Source organism: Magnolia sinica, chromosome 6 (assembly GCF_029962835.1).
Source record: "Magnolia sinica isolate HGM2019 chromosome 6, MsV1, whole genome shotgun sequence".
NCBI classification, from domain to species: domain Eukaryota; kingdom Viridiplantae; phylum Streptophyta; class Magnoliopsida; order Magnoliales; family Magnoliaceae; genus Magnolia; species Magnolia sinica.
The window spans coordinates 47,403,466-47,423,834 of NC_080578.1; positions in this window are offsets into that span (position 1 = coordinate 47,403,466).

The following is a 20,369-nucleotide window of genomic DNA, read 5'->3' on the forward strand; positions in this document are numbered from 1 at the left end:
TAAAGGTAAAGAAAATTACAGATCGATAGTAAATAAATACAAAGCAATCAGAATTCAAAAGTTTAAAAAGAGGGAATCGCTTCTTGAAGCTTCGACCACTTGGCTTCCTGTCAATGGAGGGCAACTCTGATTTTAGCTTTTAAACATGCAATTTCACCAATAAGTGGAGTGCGCTCTTACATATAGGCGTCCAGTTGATTGATTTAAACCTTCTAACTATGTCTTTGCATAGCTATAGATTTTTCCTCTTCTCTTAACACATTTAGTTTATCCTCCATGCCCAAGATTTGAACTTTTAGATCGATCAAGGTTATGTCTGACTCCTTTAGGTTGTTGTATACAATAGCAAGTTGTTCTCTAGCAGTTGCGATCTCAGTCATTCTGAGAGAGACAACTGAATACTTAGCTTGAAGTCTATTGACCTCGGCAATTGTATCCAGATGCTTGTGAATCAAGCTTAGAAATTCATAGAGTGCAGGCATTTTGGTTGATAGAGACTCATCCGATCGAGTGAGAGATTGATACAGATGAATGAGGAAGTTAAGTCTCTCGATTGATCTCGACACAATGATGTCAGTGGTACCAAAATAAATAAGAACTTCTAATTCCTGCTGCGGCTAGTAAATCTTTGATGAAGGTGCAAGGGATTCGGCCATAAGGATATCATACGGGAAGGCCTTATTGAAGGAGGATAAGATGTCTTTTATGAGAAGCAACTCCTCAGAAGAAAAGTATAAGGCATGGGAGATATCGATTGATAGGGCCAGAGAGGCAGAAACATTAACCACAGGAATTTCTTAGCTCGACTAGGAGAAAGTTCAGCTAGCCGAGATATTTCAGCTTCTAGTACTCCTGCTTTGTCCAAAGGAACCATCCTATGTTCATCGACTGGGACAAGGGCTACTTGATCGATTAGTTTTGTAGATGGAGAAGGTTAAATAGAAGATAAGGTTGTTGGTGCAACCAATTCCACAACTCCCTGATCCTGATCAGGTGCGAGCAATGAAGATATAAATTATAAAAGAAGACTAAAGGACTCCATAGGTTGGTATATTATTACCTCCTCTTAAGCTTGACTTTATGTCTAATTCTTTGATCGACGAATGTCGCTCATAGTCTCTTCTAAGTTAGAAACTTCAACTCTTTTGTTAGGAGACTGAGCAACGTTGATTAAAGTGTCTGGAATAGATTCCTTAGCATGAGAAGATGGCATAGAGACTAACTTTTTAGAGGCTAAGAGCTCTATGATTACTATAAAAAAAGACAGGAGAATTAAAAAATATTTACAAAAGAAAAGAACAAAATGTTGAAGCAACATCCACCTAAATCTGACTGAACAACAACATTAGTAAATTGGCCTACCGCTGGTGACATTTTGGTGGGGTCGACGACCAAAGAGAGAGCTTGGTTGGAACGATGAAAAGGAGGAGGGTAAGGACGACATGGCTTGAGAAATCGATCAAATGGAAGATTGTGATTGTTTAATCTTTCCTTTTCACTCTGTCATTTATTAAAGGCCCCATTGAAGTGAGCATCTTTATGTCTCTTATACACATCTTCCAGCTCCCAAGAATATTTTGAAGGAGTAATAGTTAGGTCAGAATTTGGTTTTGTAATATTTTTCGAAGTTTGCGATTGCTTTGGCCGAAAAAGAAATACCTAGCACGGATCAACCAGATGTTACAGGAAGTGTAGGGCAAGGAACTGAGAGCTCAAGCTCAGAAATCCCCAAAATTGTTGAATGAGCTGTAGGTACTAGGATTGTAGCAGTAGCTAGAACCACCTTATTTGGACCTGCCACTGTGATCTTTTGATGCTTCAATTCAAGATGAGTTAGCTCGACCATTCTTATTAATGTTAAAGAAGGCTCAATCATCTTCATTGTTGTTGGGGATGAGACAGTCAATGTGACTGAGGTCGTCTTCCTTAATCATGTCTTCCTCTGGGTAGGAGACATGACTGACTGAGGGGCGGTTGATTTTTTGGTGCCTTGTTTATTCTTCTTATTCTTCTTAGCCATAGTTTCTCCACTTTAGATGAAGAAAAAAGACGGCTAATGATCAATTAATGGGACCCACTAATCAAAGTCCTATTGTAGTTTTTCTACCATTAGTAGAATGACTCTATTTGTTGCGGATAGTTAGTGAAGAGTGGAAGTATGAAAGAAGAGCTTATGAAATCAAACCCTCTATAGAGAGTACGAAAAGTGATAAATGAGTCTACAAGTGGTCAATGAGTTATTTATTGGTTGCATATTCAGTGAATAAATGGAAAGGAGATGCCTTGAGCCAAACCAAATTGACGAGCAAGAAAATTGGGGCAGTATTATTTGATGTTGGCCTTTGCATTAACAATTATATCTATTCTGCCACCATATGGTAGGTCTCTTCAGATTAGATAGCTTTTCCAAGCCGCATCCCTGAGGCTTGCCATCTCAGTGTTGGTCGACTCATAGGCTTGCCATCACCATGTTGTGCTTTAACGTGTGTGAATCATTCGGCCCACCCATTCATCAGTTTCGTCCAGGCTCGGAGAGATTTAAACGTGTTGGAAGGATCCAGGAAATTATCAAATTGGATAAGAAGGACTTCATCAGGACACTTAAGAAAACTGGGTTTGATCTCACGAAGCTATTCGTGAGTGACTACGGTATGAAAGGCTGGACCAAGTGTCAACAATGCCTTGTCTGGTTCGATTAGAGTATTCAATAGGTCGTTGACCATTCCCGATAACAAAACATCTAGATCTTTGATGAATGATTCTAAATGAAAAGTGGAGTAGAAGAAGAAGAAGATGCAGCCATGATAATTGAGATGAGAAAATTGAAAAGGTAGTTTTGACATAAGAAAGAACAAGCAAAGGGTAAATGAAGAGAAGCACTGACTTAGAGTCTTGTTTATGTATCGACCATTATACGTTCGTATTAATGAAAGAATCATCATTACTCCTCGTACGATACAATTCTATGCGACGTGTCATATAGACAACTAGAAAGGGTGAGGCAAAGAATATCTTTCGGTATGCCCTCGATCAGGTAAAATTAATAAGGAGATAACACATGAAATAATGACTAATTGCATTTATTGCATTAGGCAACAGAATAATGTTTCTTTCACCTTTTACATAAAGGCGAAATGATGTGGGGGCAAATATTGTACCATATTTCTAGTCATTCTGGGAAAAGTCAATAAGAGAGCAACATATTGTATCATATTTCTAGTCATTCTAGGAAAAGCTAATAAGGAGGTGAATGAAGAGATCTTGAAAAATACTCGGAGCGCTTTTTGCAGTATCATAGTTGACGTGAATCCAATTTTATACATCAGTGGATGGTCGACGGAATGATGTAGTCGAATTATCCAAAAGTTTAACGAGCGAAGAGAGAAATACAATCGAAACAATTCAAGATATAGAAGGTGACCGAGAGGAACAAAGTTTGGCAGACAGAAGAGGAACAGTCAAAAAAGGAAAACGTAACAAAAGAAGGATATAGAGAATGACTTTTTGACTACTATAACAATTACAGTAATGGAAGAAGGATCCGAAAGAGTAAGTCGTTCAACGGAACTTAATAAATAGCAAAGGAATTTAACATGAAATATATCTTCAATCCAACAACAACCAATCATTTACAAATCAAACAAATTTATCTTTTATATCAGCTTATCTTATGAGTAGGGGTAATCAAGTAGTGGTAATTCTTAAATATAATATTTAGTTGTAATCCAAATCTACGTTCATACGTCGGATTTGTTCTCTATCCAATATCACATGGTTCTTTCAAGAGATGCATTCTTGGAGTTGCTCCTAGTGATAGAGTGTGAGTTTTTCCTTTTGTTTAATTGCTATGGGTATTTTAAAAGTCATTTCTTGTGAAAGGCACAAAACAACCCATCTCCTAAAGAAGAACCCCGCCCTTCAAATATTACCTGATCATTATAAAGTTCTTTAAGTGGTTGTATACGGGACTGATCTTTTTAGAATCTCATATATGTTCATATTGGACATACTTGTTTATTTCGACACCTGAGGTTGAAGTTGTTTGGTTTGGATCAATTCCGTTATTAATTTTGACATGCTGGCGCACACATTACACATGACAAAGGATAAACTAGACAGCCAACAGCTAGGACATTTACTTTTATTGTATTTTATTTATTTTTATTTTATTTTATTTTTTTTACACACGCACACATAACCCCACACACTCACACAGGTGGAATTTCACCACCTATGGGTACTCGAACCCTTGACCGGGAGTTGAAACTCCTGAGAGTCTACCACCCGGGCAAGAGTAAGGACCCAGTTAAGACATTTACTTAGAAATACGGTAGATTGGATGATTAAGCGGCCCATCAAAGGAAGAGGGTGAGAATAGGTCACCCATCATTGATACTATTTGAGTGCTTCGATCTCTACATGGACCATACATGCATGCATGTTCTCCTATACGCTGTATGTTATTAACAAGGTGATACGAACGAACCATCTATAGGCTGGAAAAAGGATAACTATGAGGAAAAAAAAAAAAAAAAAGAAGTTAATTAATAGGCAGATTATATCATCAAATCTTGTGACTCTTTATAGTGGCCCCACGAATATGTACAAAAGACCTAGTGACCGTCCTTATCAACAGACCGGCTACCTAGGGCATTGGTGCATTTATCTAAATTAAATTTTATTTGAACGAAAATTCTAGAAAAAAATAAAAATAAAATAAAATCTTTGCAAATACTGCGGGGTCCATGGCTTCTGCGTGACCACCTTATTTTTCTGTAACAGCTCAGACTCTCCGAATGAACCATACTCTAAAAGCATCTCTACTAGGAAGCCGGTGCAACACCCGAGCTCTGTGTGGCCTAAAATTATTTCTAGGTTACATCATTTCCGTTCATCAGTTGGATCGCGTTATTTTCACCTCTGACAACAAAAGTGACCTCTATCCAAATGTCAGGTTGGAGACACGACCGACAAAAATGTAAAATCACAAATAATTCTTTGAAATTTACAAGGTGTAGCCCATCTGAGTTTTGGATGAGATTAATTTTAATTGTATATCTCTTCCTTCTGGTGGGGTCATCTGATAAACGATTTGGATGGTATATAAGCAATAAGGTCGGCCCAGGAAGGTTTCTATGGTGGCCGTCCCCCTTCCCATTGTTCCCTGTGGTGTGACCCATCGAAGTTTTGCATCGGCCTTGTTATTAAGTTCAAGTCCTAACATGAGGTTCCCCAACTGATGCACGGATCAGATTCCACAAAAACACAAGGTAGGCCCACAGGGTTAGGGTGTTCCATGCTCTTCCTATGTCAGGTGTTGTAGAGGATTTCAGTACCCTCCAAACAACAGACAAAAACCAACCCGACACGGATGGCCTACCTTATTTGTAAATATTTCTTTTCGAAGTTTACATCCAAACTGCCTTTAATGGAGCCTAGTTTGTTTTATTTTTTCTCAATGGCATTTAGCGCTCACTGCAACTTTTCAGCCCACAGTTTGAGATTATTCAATGATCTCAACCGTCCATCTTTTAGGTGCTTCCATGGATGGGCTACAAAAGAAACTTCAGAGGAAAGGTTTGTTATGGACCGTCCATCTTCTGGCCCACTGAAACTGTAATTCTATTGTCAGTATCGTCCTTTCAATTTGATGATTGGATCATCATATTCATGGTAAGGCCATGGTTTTAAGACTAGAGTAACTAACGACTGACTCAAGGCCGAACGAGTTGGGTCGAGTCCCGAGTATTTAAACCATGGATAGTGCCGATAGCATGGAGGTTTCCAATCACGAGATGGCCCCAATTAGGCAAGAAAAATTCAATTCAGGATCTCTTCCTGACGCGGCATCAGGATGGTGCAAAGGACACGAGCAGAGTCTACCATATAAGGACACGTGGATGACGTGACCTACCTGAACAGCATCCAAGCTGGGGACCTGGACTCTTCCAGTGGTATTACAAAGAGACCATGTGGGTAGTACCGCGTCGTCCACGTCAAGTGTCTTAAGAGCTATCAATGCTAACGTGGGCCATGTTTCGCTCCATAACTAAGGTGGGCCACTTCAAAGTCACGTCTACCACTAAAAAACACCCACTTGAGATTGTCCACATCGCTACAATCTTAAGAAATGAAAATGAGCCCCAACGATATCCAAATAAAATAACAGAAAAACCAATCGACATCGCCACTGCTTCATAAAACTCCAAAAGAGTGTTGATGCATCTTATCCGTTTCGGAAGAGCTCATAAAAGACCAAAAGCCATCCAAAGAGATGAAATTTGCCGCACTTTCACCTAGCAGATAAGAGTTAGGAATTTGGACTGAGTCGAGCCGCGATACGGTTGAGTCACGGGTTAATAGGCCCGACTCACGCTAGTCAGGGTTGGCTCATCCGGGTGAATAATCGTGTTGAATATGAGTCGACCATCACGAGTCCTGCAGGACTGGGCCGAGTCTTAAACCACACCGAGTCTTTCGTCCAAGTTATGTAAATCACTTCACCCGTGTAAGATTGTTAAGCAAGATGCCTTGATTTTGCCAAATTTGGTGTAGAGAGAAATTCAGGTTCGGTTCCACCGAAACTATTTTTGATTCGACTGAAAATTGGAGAATTTTTAAGTTGCTCACTCTGTACTTTTGCCCAATTTCGGTTCGACCGATATTCCAGTTAGGTGGATTTGATCTGACTGAAGGTTATGTTCGGATCTATTATGCAGAGTTGTGCTAATCAGGCTATTTAAAACCTAATGCGAAATTAGAGCTTTGTATCATCATACTTATGAGTTTTCTCTCTAAGGGGCAAGGGTTTTTGCGAGGTGAGAGAGGTTTTCAATTTATGTAAGGGCATGAGAAGGGTTTCTCAAGGGGTTGCACATTGTAAGGGAAGATCGGGTATATTTGTAATATAAGAAGACTAGTCAGTAAAACTCTAAGGTTTTGATTATAGTGGATCTCGGTCACTTTGTGTCATGGTTTTCTTCTTTCAAAGGTTTTCTATGTAAAAGTTTCTCTGTGTTCTGTGTGTGGTTGCTTTATTAGTTATTCTTCTTTATTGTGATTGCTCTATCTTCATTTTACGTTCTTTCACAAAGTGTATAGATTGACAATGGTTTTAGATCCAAATTTCTAATACTTAAGGTTGATCTAGGTTTATCAGGTGGTTTAAATCCCAACAAAGTGGTATCAGAGAGTAAGGTCTAAGGACGTTCGTATTTCAACGAAGATGTTAGGGTCGAAATTCGATATATATATATAGAACTTTAATTGGAAAAATTCAATTTGTAGCAGCGACAGGTATAGGATATTCTAGTCTTACAATAGTTGATCAAGGCGTTGTTGGAGACGAAACCGGAAAAGATGTTAGATGATAATTGGAGTGATTTCGGGGAAAAAGTTATGAGCATCATCCATTTATGTCTGTTGAATGAGGTCATATACAATGTCATTGATAAGGAATCTCCCCGGCAGATGTGGAAGAAACTGGAAAACATATACATGTTGAAGTTCCTTAAAAATAAGATGTTTACGAAAAATTATTTTTAAGGCTACAGATGAATGAAGGATTGGATCTCTTAGAGCATATAAACATGTTTACAAAGCTATATAACGAATTGTTAAGGCTTAGACTGACGGTTGATGAAGAAGACAAAGTAGTGTTACTTTTAGCATTGCTTCCCAAATCGTACAACCATCTCGTCACTACTCTATTATATGAGAAGAATACAATGAAGCTGGAAGAAATCATTACGACTCTCTTTTCTAATGAGATGGAGAAGAAGTCAAGCGCTGAGGACTCTCAAGCGGAAGGGCTAGTCGCGAAAGGGGGTTAGAGACGTGGGCGATTTGTGGAGCGATCTTAGTCTAATAGGAAGAAAATGTCTAAATTGAATTCGAATGCAAATGATAAATGCTTCTATTATGGCATAAAAGAGTATCTCAAAAGAGACTCCCATAAATGGAAGGATGACCTGAAATATAAGAGAAAATGAAATACAAGTGAATCAACGAGTGTAGGGGAACAGAGCAAAAATAGATACCCTATCTCAGTCTCTTCAAGTACAAGTCGTCTCTCAAACACTTGGATATTAGAATCAGGATTTTGTATCATATGTGCTCAGATAGGAAATGAAGCAGCCTGTAATGCCATTAGAATATGGACGATAAAGGTAAAGATATTTGACAGAGTCATTTAGACTCTAGGTGATATCAGACATATCCCAGATCTAAAGAAAAACTTGATATCCTTCGGAGTTTTAGATACAAATATTTGCACTTTCGCCGCAATGGGGATGTAATCAAAGTCACTAAAGGTGCATTGGTGTTGATGAAGGGACACAAGGTTAGAAATATGTATAAGTTGGATGAGAGCACGGTTATGGATGAGGTTGCTACTACCTCACACGTAGAATAAGGAACAAATAATACTAATCTGTAACATATGCAGCTAGGGCATATGAGCAAGAGGGGCATGATGAAACTCCATAAACAAAAATTGCTAAAGGGAGTTAAGGCATGCAATATAGATTTCTGTGAGTATTGTGTTAATGGGAAGCAATGTATGGTAAGGTTCAAAACTGCTACTCACATTAGCAATTTGGTGTTCAACCATATACATTTCGATGTCTGGGGCTAGTGACAGTATCATCTAAGGGGGAGACACGATACTTCATGACTTTCATAGATGATTAATCAATGAAGGTTTGGGTTTAATTCTTGAAACACAAGTCTAAGGTGCTTATCAGATTTAAGTAATGGAAGGCGAAGGTAGAGAAGCAAACTGGGAGACAACTTAGGTATCTTGGATCAGATAATTGTACGGAGTACATAGTTATAGGATTTATGGTATTCTAAAAGGAACAAGGCATTATGAGGTACTTTTCAACTACAAAAACCCCACAGCAAAATGGGGTGGCAGAGAAGATTAATATAAATCTATTGAAAAGGGCGAGAAGTATACGATTGCATGTGGGGTTACTTAAAAGCTTACAGGAAAAACCAGTAAATATGGCATGTCATATAGTAAATCAATCACCATATACAACATAAGACTCTAAGGTTGCAGAGGAAGTATAGACAAGCAAGAACATCGATTACTCAGGATTTAGGATTTTCGGGTGTTCAACATACGTCCACGTGTAGAGTGGACAAAGGTCGAAGTTGGACCTAAAGTCTATGAAGTGTATCTTTGTTGGGTATAAAAAATGTATCAATGACTATAAGTTTTGGGATCCAATTTCATAGAAGGTGGTCATTAGCAGAAATGTTATCTTTGATGAGGCATTAATGTTAAAGGCCAATAAGGAAGTTGCACAAAAGTCAGAAAAACATGGTGAGACAGGAAAATTATCAATGTAGGTGGAGCCAATTGAACTTGTTATTAAAAGGAAATACAGCAGATGTAAGAAATCGAGCAAAATAATCAGTAATATACACATGAATGTATATCCAGGAATAGGGAGAATAGAAACATTAGAGGCTCAGTTCAATACAGGTTCGAGGACATGATATCTTTTACATTTTTCACAGGGAGTGGAGATCCCTCCAACTTTTAGCAGGTGGACCAATATATTGGAGGTCTATACTATAGTCTACGATAATGTTGTTTACAATTGAGACAAAATACATGACTATGACAAAAGCATTAAAGGAGGTATTGTGGTTGAAAGCTATGATAGGAGAACTCGAGTTGAAGCAAAATGCAATTCAGTTGCATTGCGATAGTCAACGTGTTATCTATGTAGCGATGAATTAACTATATCACGCACGAACTAAGCACATTGACATGAGCTTCTACAAGATACAGGAACTCATTACTTCAGGAGAAATTTTGTTTCAGAAGATTTATACTGACAAAAATGCCGTGAACATGTGGATAAATCTGGTGACCATAGAAAGGTTCGAGCACTGCTTGGACTTGATCAATCTCACTAGCCATTAATGAGATTGCCCAACCTTGAACGGGTGCGGATGGAGTTGTGTTCTAGGGGAAGAATGCAGGGAGCCGTCTACGCTTAAGGTAGAGGTTTCATAGGAGGTCTTCAAGGTTACTTAGTATAATACAAGTTAAGGTCGAGATTTTTTTGTAGGATGCATTGCTTCTGTTAAATTCGTTGTGCATAGAAGTTTAGGTTTAGTTCCTTTGAAATCATTTTTGGTTCGACAGAAAATTAGAGAGTTCTTAGGTTGCTTGCTGTAAAGTTTTGATTGATTTCGGTTTGACCAAAATTCCAATCGGGTTGATTCGGTTCGACTGAAGGTTATGTTCAATCTGACCGGATCTGTTACATAAAGTTGTGCAAATCACATTATTTAAAGGCTAATATGGGATTAGAGCTTTGTATCATCATATTTACGAGTTTTCTCTCTAAGGGGCAATGGTTTTCGTGAGGTGAGAGGAGTTTTCAATACTTGTAAGGGCTTGAGAAGGGTTTCTTAAGGGGTTGCACATCACGAGGGGAAATTGAGTACATTTGTAATCTAAGAAGGTGAATTTCTATCACTTTTTGTCATGGTTTTTTTTTTTTTTTTTTTTTTTCATGCAAGAGTTTTTCACATAAAAAATGTGTTTTGCGTATAATTGCTCTATTAGTTATTCTACATTATTGTGATTGTTCTATCTTCATTATATGTGCTTTCATAAATTGCTCATATTGACAATAGCACGGATAGATCCTAATTTCTATTACCTATGGTTGATTTGAGTTTGTTGGGCGGTCCAAACCCCAACAAAGATCATTTATAAGATAATTGTAAATGCATGCACTGCTTTTCTGAAAATTGTAAACACCTCTCTTAGAGATTATCACACATACATCCTCTCTATTATATATATATATATATATATAAGTAAACAAGTAAACAACACCATTATCTTCGAGCAAATAGCCACTTTTCCTTTATCGTGTGCTTCTAGTTATGGATGTGTGGACATGGTATAATTCATGCATCTACGTCTGATGATTTAATTAGTTGATTTTTTTAGTGTCCAACTTTTATAGTGAAGAAACCATTCTTGAGGGTTGGGTGCCGTTTATACACGGTGGGCCCACAAACACTTAGAAGGAACTATTAAAATGAGGGCATTTTTGTCACTTGGTAAAAATTCTTCAATGTCTCTCGTAGGTGGGAAGGGAGATATTTACAATTGTTGAAAAATATGAGCTGTTTACAATTTCATCCCTTGAATTGTTTCCTCATGGGATTTTGCTTTTGCCCACACGCGTGCAAGTGGTGCACATCCACAATTACAAATCTCCACTAGCATGTATTCAGGATTTCAATCAGGGTGGCCTCACTGTTCAAAGTCCTTAGATATGATCTTTTGATGCTACTGTAAAAAAATCAGGCCGTTCAAAAAGCTGGTGGGTCCACAATTTACAAAGAATGGACGGATGAGAAAAACTTTCGCAAATTTTCTAAGCCGTCCAAGTATTTTTAACGTTTTAGCATACCTGACGAGGGGGTGGGCCTCATTTCAGGGCGGAGGATTTACATAGCGGGACATCCACAATGGATGTCTTGGATCTCATGCACATAAGCTTATATAGAAGTGCGGGCTGATCAAACCTCGCTGGGCCATAGGAACAAACGAACGGCTACAAAAATTTGACTAAGAGCCTGTTTGGGAGCCTGGATTTGGAACCCCCTTGATTTGAAATCCTCTTACTGTGTTTGGCACCTTGGGAATAACTTTTAATCCAAAAGTAGCTATGCATGGTATATTCAAAAGTGTTTGAATTTAATTACTAATTCAACTTTAATATCTCTAATTAGTGATGTATGTAATGTTTGACACAATGGTTGTAATAAGCCCGCTAAAATATATGCTTTGCCCAAAAACGATGAAATTCAAAGTCTCAGATGGGCCACAGGCACAAGATTATGCCTGAGCGACTAACCAATGATTTATAGCCATTGATTTACATGGACAATGTTTGGTCGATGTTGATCATCATATTAAAGTAATTAATAGTGATATCATTAGTGGGCCATGTGCCCAATAAAATAATAGTACGGTGATACACATGTTACATATGCAACTATTGAAAGGATTTTAGGTGCAGTCCAAGCACTCACCGTTTGTTTGAGAGATTTAGAAACCACCACCAACACCCCCCCCCCCCGGCGCGATTTGAAACCCCCATTTATTTTATGCTCCCAAACAACTAGGGGATTTGAAATCCCCTCCAATCCCCCAAAATTCATGGTGCCAAACAACCCTAAGCCTTTTAATTGTTCATTGTGGCCCACCTGAGGATTGAAATGGCCAATTTTTTATTTTTTTAGCAGATGATCTAGTCTGTGTGGCCACCTGATGGAAAGCTAGGATCTCATGTATGGATAAGAAATTGTCATTGTTGTACTCATGGGCGGTTCCTCTTTCACTCGTTTCTCATGGATCATGCAAGGATTACGTTGGCTCTGTTTTTCTTCGAAGGCTATCCATGCATGCTTTCTACCTCTGCCTGATATCTTTGCTATTATTAAATAAGAACAAGCTTGCTCAGTCATTCCCCCCAAATGCATGCTATTTATTCCTAACCTGCCCACTGATTTATTTAGAATTTCCAAGGGGAGTTTAATGATACCCTGCTAATTGCAGTTGATACACAGTCACTCAAGAAATTATACACATGGCTTACATTTAACTCAAATTCAACCGTCTAATTGGTGGGACCCACTTTGGTGAAGTCATCCACCATGCTTTACTTGAGTATCAAAGTTAATCTTATCTTTGTAAATCTCCACTTTATGTAGCGAGTGGCAAAGGGATAAGTTTGCCAACGCAACTAGTTTTAAAGGAGTAGTAATCATTGCAGTTTCAAAATTCAGGAGGAAGGAGGCTCAATAAAAGCCAGGGGTATTTGAGAATTTTAGAAGTGAGTGTTCTTATCATTAAACGGTTCAGAATTTTTTCCTACTTGGAATCGGGGTAACAGTCTAGTGGGTGGAGAGCGGATTAAGTGTTCCCCTCTAACCGTGCGGGGCCCACCGCCCATCCGTTTTTTCCAGCTCATTTAATGACGATCTAAATCCCAATTGGACTACACTGGAAAAAGTGGTGAATGACCTTTGAAAGCTTTTTTTAGGTAACGAAAGTTTTGGATCAATCTAATATTTGTACTTTCCCTTCATCTAGTTCCCGTTAATTATCAACACGTTGGATGGTAAGTAAAAATTGCCATTAATGCAGGATGGGCGACTGTGTTTGGATGGGCGATCTTCCATTCGAGATCCATAGTGGTTCCCGCGTGCCACGTTTGGATTGCACGGTACAGTCCACAATCCCATGGAATTTGGGAGTGGCCATATTTGGCTCGGTTGTGAGTTTCAAGCCGATACAGCGCATGAATATGCTCTGGGTGTTTGGAAGGGTTCAGAAGAATGGTCAGACTGATTACCCCCATGAACTTGTAGACCAGCCAACGTGTGGGTCCCATGGATGCGACTGTAAATCCCCTACATTAGAGAGGAAATGGGAGGAAAGGTTGACCAAAACCTATCATTGGGTTGCAAAAATTGTTCTGATAACTTGAAACCAGTTCGGCAAATTACCCAACATTACATCAATAGTTGAGTACATGATCTTGTGAGTGAAAAAACTAAATACTTGCGTTTTGGAACCCTCTAATCGGTACCAAGGGACTAGATATATGTGCGCCATGAAGAAATTCCCCTCTAGAAACACGTCCCCAATAAGAAAAAACAGCAACACACCTGCATAACCATCCACTTCCATTCAAACCTTCGAACTGTTTCCTATTTATGCACAGAATCATGGAATGCAATGAAGATAAACAAGAAAGTTATGGTTTTCCAATGACATAAAACTCGTCGAGGATTCCTCCTCTGCCGGACGCGTAATTGACCCCGTGGAGAACTGCAGCTCCAGCAGTAGTTGGAGCCAAATAGGGATGTGTGAAACCCGTCAAACCCAATTCCTGACCTGATGAATCAAATTCAAAGGACATCCAACATCAAGTTCTCAAAAAAATGAAGATTTGAACTTAATTATCACTTGATCAAATCTCTCGGAGAAGAAAAGAAAATCTACTAAAAAAATTGAGATTTCTGTCTTAAATTGTGAGATGGGCAATTCAAATTTCTTAGTAGAAAATGAAGGGGAAAAAAGGAACCAAGATCACAGTGAATAAAAAATCAATAAAAAGTCAAGCCTTTTCAGTTATTTCTCCAGATGGGTAGTTCATCTGATTCAATTTTGACGAAAAAGACTAAACACCAAAAGACCGAAAAACCACTAAATTCAAGCACTCCAATCTATATCTCTAGATGGCTATTTTAAATTCCCCTCTAGAAACACGTCCCTAATAAGAAAAAAAAGAAACCCAAATCAAAGATTCAAGCTTTATCTCCAGGTCAAAAATCCAAAGATCAAAGACCGAATGATGAGCAGATGTTGGTGAATAGCGATTACCATGTGGCACAATTAGCGAATCATCACTTCGCATCAAAGCATTATGTAGGATACTTGCATCCGAAGCAGAATCTTCTCATCCGGCTAACATGTATAACATTGACATATCGAAAGAACAAGTAGTAGGTACATTTTGAGACAAGATATTCTTCATGTTGCGGAAGCTTGCGTGCTGTGATGCTTGTACATGTGCAGGAGTATGTGTCCCGTCAATTCCACCAGCACAATCCAATATGGATTTTTGCGGATTTTCATTTAGAAGATAATATGAATGAAGTAAATATTAACTACCAGATGAAGAAACAACCCTTAGTAAAAAATGGTAACTGGAAGTAAGTGGCCCAATATGGATTTTATTGACTCTCGACTAGCATGAGGTTACGCGAATTCTGTGTAGACTGCGTAAATTTGATGTGATTTCTAGATTCTTCCAACTCAATGGGAAAGTTTGAGTTCCCCAACTATAAATAAGAGTTTCTAGGATGCTCTAAAGCATCTTCTAGGGTTTGAGGAGTGGAACAAAAGCTTGAAGAAGATGTCGCCAAGAGTTTTTCTTCCTTTTCCTTAGTTGTTTTTATGCTTTTTTAAAGAGATTTCAGTTCAATCATGTCTATGCTTGGCTAAACCTCTTAGCTAGGGCTAAGAGGTGAAGCTTGTAACGTGACGAGATGTTTCTTTTACTTTGATTCATGTTTATATTGAATCTTATTTGATTCTAGTTTGATTTTGAAGAAATACTTTCATTTCTTAATAGTTTATTGTGACTCAAATTACAGAAGATCTATAATAGCTTTGAGTATCTTCTTTTCCTGATTTTGAGATTATGGGATTGGTAAATCCTATTGTTAGCCATCGTCTCATAGGCATGGTTTGGTGATGGAATCTCTTCCAATTATCACAATTCTCTTCCATTGAGAATTAGGTCAAGGAAAGTTCAGATTGATCTTAATTGTATATCTTCCAATTGGATATAGTAGGACTCCAATTTCAATCATATGACTTGAATCAAGTAAGAGGGATCCCTGATATCTACAAGTGGATCCTTGGAAACCCTAGTTACCACCTTTAGATTTGTTAGTTTTAATCACTTTAATCACAATTGCTCTCTCAATTAATTCATATTTAGATTCACATCTTCTTCTAGTTATAGTTCTAGTTACTTTCAGAATATACACATGATTAGTCTATGTGGATTTGACCTCAGTCTTACCGAGATTATTACTACATCGCGACCTTGCACTTGGAGTTATGAACAAGTTTTTGGCGTCGTTGCCTGGGATTAACGACTGTGTTTTTTTTAGATTGATTAGTTTTAGAAATAAGTCAAGATTAAGATTTATTTACTTTCTAATTTTAATATTAGGGTTTGTTTTCTATTTTTAAAAACTTTCAAATTTTGGAATTTCTGTTTTTAGAAACTGATTTCTTTTGTTTTGTTTTGTAGGATCTTAAATTAGGAAGTTCCAATTTGGTAACTTCTTTCTAATTCTCTTAATTTCTTTTTCTAAAATTCTTATTCCCTCTTTCCATTTTAGGTTTAGGTTAGAATTTGAAATTGAGGGCTGAGAGTGTTTCTTGCCCAAGTGGCTCCATGACAACACTCGACGTCTTTTGAGTGAAGGAGGATTAGTTGAGGGGTTATCTATCCATCACAGGATTAGACACCACCCAAGATCCTCAGAGTCAATTGAAGTGATGGCTGTCAATCAACTGGTCAATCAACTGGGAAGACAACCTCAACCTCGGATTGAGGAAGTCCAGGATGAGAATAAGGTGCATCAAGCACCCCCGCCTCGTACTTTACGAGATTATTTACAACTGGCGGGGGTGAGCACACCTTTCTGTGTCATGCCCCAAACCAGGAGATCGGATTCACAAGAACCCCGATCGCCAAATCCGGTGCCGACAGCCTCTGTAATACCCCATTCTCGGCTCCCAGCGCCTATACGCCAGATTCCGATCTTGAGATCGTACAAGGAGGATTTTTCAGTGTACATTTATCCCGTAATAAGCATAACCACAAGTATACCCAATTCTTAAAGGCAATATCATCATCACATATCTACTAATATAAATAGTTGAATACAGTGCTGAAAGGGAAATACATATGTCAAAAACCAAAGCTCCATAAGTCCGCTGCACGTTCCAAGCTCAATGCTGCTGCAAGCTAACGCCACCTGCACACATCTATCGTGCATAAGCTTATAGAAAGCTTAGTGGGTGGTGAAAGTGTGTGCACAAGGTAAGTGCCAAGTTAGCAATATCAGGAAATCAGAGTAAGCGGAAATACTGATAAGTTCATAGATCATACAATATCAGAGTAATGTGAAAACATACTAATAGGCCCATAAATACCATCAGCCTTATCCATGTTATGTGATACATAAATATAATAAAAACAATATCATATACTGAAAAGGCAATTTAGATCAATTATGCAATGCGGAGACAACAAGCCAATTATTAGATGCTGATGATGCAATGCAATATGTAAATTCTGATGAGTCCACGAATACCATCATCATATTCAGACTGTATAAATGCAGAAACATGGGAACCCAAAATCCCATATACTGCGGATGTAATGCAATATGCGGTGCGAATGGAATGACCATGCTGGAGTGTGAAGTCGGGATGATACTATGTAGTATCGCAGGCTATGGGGTCCATCACAAGGGACTTCTACCCAAACTAGTCCCATACCTAAATTTGGATAGTCAGACTCAATGTGGTAAGCTCCTAATCTCAGTTTAGTCGCGCGCCCCAACCGAAATTCTGGCCATTGCGAAGGTACACATGACAAATAGTTGCGCACCACCAACCTGAGTGAATAGTGAATGAATGACTGAATGAGTATGCAACTCCTGCTCAATAAGTCCACGTATCAGTACGGTTCCTCTCTAAGAAATCACCGGGGTCTATTACACTCCAAACCAGATTGCCATCCCATCGCGTGCAACAAGATGAGTGGAAGAGATCTCACTATCTGCCTGCCAATATCCGGCACGACTCATCGATAGCGGACCCATTCCTCGAGCTGGTCAGAATCAGCCTAACATTACCCCTTCCTCTCGGGCAGGTAAGGTCGTACCCTCTTCCAACCGACCACGACACAGTGGGAGACGCGGCCTAACGGTATACGGCCCTCATGCGCTCATACATCCACTTGGTCTAGACGTTGGAGCAATCTCTGTAACCAAGAGAGTTTAGGGACTTTCACCCAGGGATATCTATAACACCCCATGTAGAACAGATTTTCGGTGTCCCATCTATCCATCCATAAATACCTGTGGAGGCTACAGCCCTGATGTCGTTAGGGCATACGGTGGTCATGTCACATAAATGCGAGAGGCATGAGTCACACAGTCCAATCATGCATCAATCCTACGCATACCATTTACTCATGTGGGACAACTCTGCCTATCAGGGAGCCCCATGAACACCTGCCCTATAACATATGCAACGGTCAATCACATCCCATAACAAACATGTAGATGATGCGTATGAGCATGTATCATGATGCTACGCTATCACATGCTCATAATCAGTATCAATAATCGGCCTCAATAATCGGCATTGACAATCAGAATCGCCCTCGATTCGAAATCGATCGATAATCGGAATCGGCAAATCGGTCACGTCAACCGGAATCAGCAATCGGTAATGATAATCGGCCTTGATCGCTAATCAGCAATTGACCACGATAATCGGAATCGGTAATCGACCTCGATCAATAATCGGCAATCGGCCACAACAAATCATAATTGGTAATCGGCCTCGATTGATAATCGACAAACGGCCACGACAAATCAGAATCGATAATCAACCTCGATCGATAATCGGCAATCAGCTACGACAAATCAGAATCGATAATCGACCTCGATCGATAATCGATAAATGGCCACGACAAATCAGAATTGATAATCGGCCTCGATTGATAATCGGCAATCAACTCGATAATCGACCTCGATCAATAATCGGTAATCAACCACGATAGATCAGAATCGATAATCGACCTCGATCGATAATTGGCAAACGGCCACGACAAATCAGAATCAGTAATCGGCCTTGATCGATAATCAGCAAACGACCACGACAAATCAGAATCGATAATTGACCTCGATTGATAATCGGCAATTAGGCACGACAAATCAGAATTGGTAATCGGCCTCGATCGATAATCGGCAAATGGCCATGACAAATCAGAATCAATAATCGACAATCAGAATTGATAATCGACCTCGATCGATAATTGGCAATCAGCCACGACAAATCAGAATCGATAATCGACCTCGATCGATAATTGGCAATCAGCCACGGCAAATCAGAATCGGTAATCAGCCTTGATCGATAATCGGCAAATGGCCACGACAAATCAGAATCGATAATCGACCTCAATCGATAATCGACAAACGGCCACAACAAATCAGAATCGGCAATCGGCCTTGATCGATAATCGGCAATCAGCCATGACAAATCAGAATCGATAATTGACCTCGATTGATAATCGATAAATGACCACGACAAATTAAAATCAGTAATCACCCTCGATTGATAATCGGCAAACGGCCACGACAAATCAGAATCAGTAATTGGCTTCGATCGATAATCGGTAAACGGCCACGACAAATTAGAATCGATAATCGACCTCGATCAATAATCGGTAATCAGCCACGACAAATCAGAAACGGTAATCGGCCTCGATCGATAATCTGCAAACGGCCACGACCAATTAGAATCGATCTCGACACAAGGTGGGGTCCATAGATGGACGATCGATGATGGACCAAGCAATATCAATGGGGCCCATTCATTTGGGTTAACCTATTAGAGAATGATGAGAATGGACCTAACTAGGCTTGAGGAAAGGTTACAATGTGGACATTTAACCATCATTGCCCAACAATGTGGACATTTAACCATCATTGCTCTCAAGGAGCGGTCTTCATAGGGCCAAACATATATTAGGCCCATGGTCTCACACAAGGGCCTCATACATAACATAGTGGGCTACATACAATCTAAATGGGCCACATGCATGGGCCTCATATACAACACATCGGGCCTCATCCATGGGCCGGAAATACATCTCAATGGGCCTCATTATATGTGCCATAATCACATTACATCAGGCCTTGCCCATGAGCCTCGAATACATCACAATGGGCCATAACACATGGGCTTCAAATACACAATAGGTGGGCCCTACACATGGGCCTAATATACATCATAGGTGGGCCCTGCACATGGGCCTCAAATACATCACCATACACATCGCAATGGGCTGCATCTCATAGGCCTGATACACATCAAGTGGGCCACATATCGAGCCCCATATATATCACATTAGGCCACAGAGTAGGTGGGCCCTGCACGACAAGCAAGTGAGCCCTGCGCTTACATAGCAGGTGGGCCTCGTTAGGTGGGTAGCATGGGTACAACATATATAACATACATCATGGTGGAGCCCACGTCACTATCTAAATACTGCCTATGTAAATCAGCACCATCCATCAGCATGATAAAATACATATATCATGTGTGGGTCCCACTAATTAGGACAAAAGGCATAGGATGAAACACATACATCACTTGGGCTCCACAGACCTTGCTGACGTACAACAGCAGCTAATTAGTTGCGTGGGGTCCACAGATGAATGGTTGGGATGTGATCAGACCCACGGAGCTTGCTGACGTTTTGCAGCAGTTAATGCCACTTGCCACCTAGATGGACAGCCCAGATATGAAGTACGGATGGATGGCATTAATAAAACACTTGCATCAGGCCTGGGGTCCACACGTCCCACACGTGGACGACTGAGGGTGGACGATGTAGAGATAACACATACCTGGTGATTGGCGCCCACATCCACCATCTAGATGGACGGTGCACACACATACATCATAGAAGGGCTTGCACAACACCGTTCAG